Here is a 6000-nt window from a genome sequence, read left to right as displayed (position 1 = left end):
CCTTCGGGGTGGGACCCCGATGATGAAGCATGTCACCAACCAGGTTGGTGAGTGAGGGGTCTTCTAAAGGGACATGCATTGTCCTGCTAAGGTTTGGCACATTGTGCTTCGAATGAGCCTTAAGCTCCAGGTACAGAGCTTTTCTCTACTACCTTTTCAGGAGATCTGTATTGTGTCTAGTTACAGTTTTGACTTATGAAGTAGCATAGAGGTTTGCTGCAAAGCACATTTGTAACATGCAGGTGACAGATGTGGGTTATTGTTTTTTACACAGAGATCCTTTTTTTCATTACTTGCATTTCATAGATTGCTACCCTTTTAATATTGTACAGTGAGGCATGAACCCACATCAAGGACTAGCATGCAAACTGGAAGGCATGGTTTAAAACCTTATCGTTTTTTCTTAATTTGTTGTTATTAGGGCTGCTTAAAAAGGTTGCTTTGGGTAGCAATAAAGTATTAATAGTACAGACAACCCAGAGCACTGTGTTAAGTTTTAAATGCTAACTTTGAGTTTCCCCTAGCCATGTGCTCTTAAGACATAATTTCTATCAGTAAACCTGATGTAGTACTTGTATACCTTGAAACCCTTATTGTCGTATTTTACATCCTGTACACTGATTTGCACACTTGTGTGTTTTGTTATCAATCTATAAAGTGTGCATGTGATGTCAAGTCCTCTGACACCTGCATTGGGATGAGTAGCACTATGATTTTTTTTTCAGAAATTAGTGAGTGCTATTTACATTTTTATACATATAAACAGGGGTGGTTTCTGCATGAGGACATAGGGTTGGAGCACCATCAGTCTCAGAGGATGGAAAAGGTGATAGAAAGACTGGACTGAGGCTGTGGCTGCAGCGCTTACTACTGTGAAGTCTGGTAGCAGTGCAGCATAGCTGTGTACAAACACATGCTGCACATGTGAGGTGGACGACTTCAATACCGCCCAAATCCTGCATGGGCAGTGTGCGTCTTTGAAGCAGTGGTGAGGGCCTGCAGATGCTGCCTAAAGCTACAGTTTTTTCAGGGCTTCGGTTGAATACTCGGCTAGCCTGGATCTATGATGTGGCTCATAACATCCTTCTCCTCCTCCTCTGACTGGCTGGCCCTTGATACTGTCAAAACAAAAACAGGGGGGAACCTTCTTTACAGGGTCTGCCAAGTTGCACGGCCATGACCTCAGTATGAATCCAATGAAATGAATTTCAACCATGTTCATCTTCCTTTTAACCATTTTTTACGTTTTTCTGTTTGATTATTTATCCTTTTAAACCATTAGTTCAATTAATTTTGTCCATACACTTTCTGCTACTGGAATATTCAAACAAAGTCCAAGGCACAGGTTGATTCCGCATATCATGATGTTTTTTTTTTTTTTTAAGAACCCAGGGTTCCCCCCTGTTTTTGTTTTGATTGCAGCGCAGGAGGCGAAGCACAAAACAAGTTTGCACGCTAACAAAGTGGAATCAGATTAAACAGGAAAAATAATGGAAGAAACTTGGTGTGCATCTCACCACCATGAATTTCCTTGATACTGTCAGCCTGTGAGAATAGGAGGTGGGATTTCAAGTACTGCTTCCCCCAGCCTGTGCTGGGTTCGTATTTCTCTCCTTCCTTCACCAGCTGCAGCCAGGCCCCAGAGACACCTCTGGGAGAAACACCAAGCTGAAAACGATGACTTGTCTGCCAAGCTGCCTTAGAGGCCTGGCACTCGTCATCTGCCTTCTACGGCTGCCAAATTTAAAGTCTGCCGGGATAAATGGAATGATCCTCCACTTTCAAAGTTCACCAGCCACCACTGCTTGTAAATACCTGTAGAGTTTTATACATCTTAAATTCTTTCAGTGCTTAAACACTGCATATATAGGGATTGGGCCAAGTCAAATGTTTTCTCCAAAGTGTAGTTCCTCTAAAGTACTTGTTTAGTGATAAACTGTGTGATTTGTTTCCCCTTCATTGTACTAGTGTCTATATGTTAGGTTCAGATAGCTCCCAACTAGAATCATACTCAAGCAAAAGAAGGGTTGAAGGCTCTTTAAATTCAACCTTTATTGTTGGGCTCAATGGAATCTAAAATAAGAAAGCCCCCACAATGCCTGTACTTTGCTGTTCCGACCAGAAAGAAGACAATGTGCAGGCACTGCTGAATTATGTCTCAGTGTTGGCAAATTATACTAGGACAAATTGAGCATGGTGCAAGACGCAACCTGGATCAGTCTCAGTGACAGCCGTTGGATCCAGGATCCAACTCGATCTCCCTACATTCCACACTGCTTCTGAACATGTAAAATTCAGTCACATCAGGGTCATATTTAACACACACTTTTGTGGAGAAGATTTTCCTGTATAAACACAGAAGAACCAAACTACAATCTCATCTGAGGAATCTCCTGGCAAAACTAATACATCAGCCAGGGAGGGGTTGGTGGTTCAGAGGGCTATGGCATCAACCATATCTATTGTCCCCTACTCGTCATTTATTAAACCATTGGATCCCTTTTTCTCTGGATTACAGTTGCCTAGTTCCAATTCAACCTCAAATCGCCCAGGTTCTTCAGGAGTGGCTACAGTCAGTCACCTTGTCCAGGGATTCCCTTTCCTTCACTGCTCTATAAAAGTGATTACGACTTTGCTCTGATCCTGGTCAATCAATCTGTCAAGATTCGCACACTCAACCAAGTGGTCAGACGCTATGTGAATCACCAACAGGGGTAGGATCCTCCTCTCTAGATAACTTGACTCAGGTGATTTGATTATGAGTGGATAATCATCTTCTCAAATTATATGTAGTCTATCTTCCTGGGAAGAAGAATTTGCTTGCATTGCATCTCGGTTGCTTATTTTCTTTCTCAACATTGATAGTACTGTCTCCGTGGGTTTCCAGCAGATAGTTGTGAGTTTCATGTCCCGATGGTTGGAACTGTTCGCCTCCACAGAGAACAGCCAGTGATTTCACACTGTATGCATTCTCAGTAAACTGGCCACAGTGGCTTCTAAATGCCTTTTCTCTAATTCCCATGATTGCGAGCGTTCTGCAGAAGATAGTTGAGGTTTTTCAAGTCATTTCTTGCTGGACCAGAGGGAATTGATTTCTCCTCCTCCAGCCATCAGTATCCCCTCATTGGTCGCTTCTCTGAGTCCGTACCCCTCCATGTCCCCATCCCTCAACAAATCAACCTTAGTCTACCTACAGTTGGGGTCCTGGAGCTGCAAAGATTAAATCTTCAGACCCCGGGATTTAAGATAAGGTTGCTTATTCAATTCAACAGTCCCAACTTCAAGCTACGCTAGACATTGGATGTCTTTTTCAACTTGGTGTATAGCAAGGTCAGAGTCCCTGCCTTAAATGATCCTATGAAGATTTTAATTTTTGGGGGATGGGTTTGTGTTTTGGCTAACAGTCTCTACACTGTGTGGTGAGCAAGCAGCGGTCCAGACATTCGGTAGGTTTGAGATTTTAAGGAGTTTTTTAAGAGGCCTGAGGTATATTCCCCTATCCTTTCCCAGAAGTTGCCATTATTTCTACAAACCTTCAGGATCCTATCTTTGAGCACTTAGAATGAGTAGGAATTTCTTTCTCAGAAGGTATTATTTTAGTGGTTATATTTTCTGAAGAATTGGGGGGGGGCACTGCTGTGTGCTGATCCTTTTCCTAATTTTCTTCCAGATAACTTTGAGACTGACTCCTTCCTTTGTACTTAAAGGACTGTCTGACTTTAATTGTTCTCATATCTTGGTGTATACAGTCTATTTTCCATCTCTATTCTTTCCAAAGAGAAAAGACTCCATACACTTGACCTTCATAGAGCTTTATTGACTTATGAGGCAAGAGCAGCTGCATTTATGAAATAGCAATCTCTTTTTGCAATATTTGGTATTTCTGGACCAGGATTACAGTCATCTTTAGGGATGGTTGAAAAAGACAATCACTTTGGCTTATAGGAAAGAAAATGAGTTACTAACAGGTTAGGTACACAGAAGGTCAACGAGCGGCATGTCTCCCTCCTGGGCTTTAATCAAAAGTGTTTGATGAATTATATGTATATAGCAGCCCTTTGGTAATTTCCAAACACCTTCATGAAACACTATCATCCGCAGTTAAGAGGTGGAGTCTCTACTGTTTTTTGGGTAAAGGTTTTGGATGCTGTCCTGCATAATTCTTTACATTCTGAATTTGCATTAAATAGACCTCTTCAGCATGATTTAAAATGCTGATGTTTTTTCTGGGTGCTTTTATTGGCTTTGGTATGATCTCATCCAATAAAGACTGGGACAAGGAAGACGGACTAGGAGATAAAGGCATGTTACTTATTTGCAATCCTTTTAATCCAAGTTCAGCTTTTCCTTATCGCAGTTCTACGCTCACCCAGTGTTGGGAGCCAACCACAAAATGGTTTATGTATGTTTTTTTAATTAAGAGTTTTCTGCTTGATATTTCAAGGAAGTATATTACGACCCCTTCCTTTAAATGTGATTAACACAGGCAGGGGAAGGCAGCAAACTTTTCAGTTTATTGTGGGTTTGCTTTGGATAGTTAAACCATCTCATCCAGTAAGGGCTGTGACGATCCAGTAAGGGCTGTGACGAGGAAGACCTGAGCTCAAAGTACAAGTAACTGGGCATCAAGTCTGCTTTACTTGTGCTGAGGGCGAGTCTGCTCTTGCTCATCCTCCCCTGGATCTCATCAACCAGACTTCAGTGCCCCAGGAATCTGACTAATATCCCCCTTCAGAAGGAAATACTGTTATGTTTCATCTGCATAAATATGAAATCCTACCCATCAGGTTTCCAGCATTTTGTGCAATGGTCAAATTATACATTAAAATTCCTGGGGGCCCTGTGGGACTCGAAATATAGATTTGTTAAAATCCCTTCTCATTTCGCACTTCAAAATTTGATTTTATCTGCACTTTTTGAATCAACAATTATTGTATGCATTATCCATTCCAGCCACTCATTACCTAAGACAAATGTCCTCTCTTCACAGAGCAAGCCCACGCACAGGCCACACACTCACATTTGTACTAAAGTAGAAAAATATATGCTTGATGTCTAGCATAGGTTTTCTACTGGAAGCTTACCCTTCCAGTACAAAAACATAATGTGCTTAGGCAAATTTTTAAACTTTTCAAACATTGGATGTGGGCTGAACAGTGCAATTTGAATGCTATGTGAGAAAAGTTAGGAGAAATTAAAAGATTTCTCTTACTTAATGCCTACCTCAGTGGGGCAATGTTTTTTTTATAAAGCCTACCTACCAATTTTAATAGAGAGGGACTTTGTGTTATAATCCAAAGGCGGTAGCATGGAAACGCCCATATACCACCAATGGCATGCTCGCTTGAAGTAAAGTAGCACGAAGCAGCGCCAAACAATGCAAGGAGTTTTTTTTGCATTACATTAGGAGCTACTTTCCACTGCAAAACAAGTTTATGAGCCGGAAAGTTAATACAATCTCAACACTTTGCACCACTTTATATAATTTTGTGTGATTTATCAACGGCACGCTGTGTTGATAACTGCCCCTCTCTCTTACATGTCCACAAAAAAACCCACAAATGATCCATTACTTTCTGCTTCCTTTACCTCGCCTCCTGTAAATGTTCTGTTCCCACTTACTCCCCATCTGAAATCTGTAATTCCGCTAAATCCACATTCCAGTGTCTGAGGCAATATTTTTAATTCTAGAGTAGCTTTCTAAAAGTATACCAGGTGGCGAGAGGAAGGAAAGGCGCTCCTCCCTTAACCGATTTCGGTTTTAGTTTTTCGTAAACCCTCCGAACATAAATAAAAGTGTTTGACATCTTTTTGAAGACATGTTGTTGTTCTGCATACCTGTCTGCTGCTTTAGTCCCGTACCACGTCATAGTATCTCTTCCATTTCTATGTTATATAAAACGGTTGAACTATGCCTGGTCAGTTCCCGGCTCCACAATCCAGATGATGTCAGAATAAAATTCAGAGGCCTCAGGTCAGAAACAAAGCCTGCCTTAATCC

Source organism: Lissotriton vulgaris, chromosome 9 (assembly GCF_964263255.1).
Source record: "Lissotriton vulgaris chromosome 9, aLisVul1.2, whole genome shotgun sequence".
NCBI lineage: Eukaryota > Metazoa > Chordata > Amphibia > Caudata > Salamandridae > Lissotriton > Lissotriton vulgaris.
Note: the sequence above shows the minus strand (reverse complement) of the source record.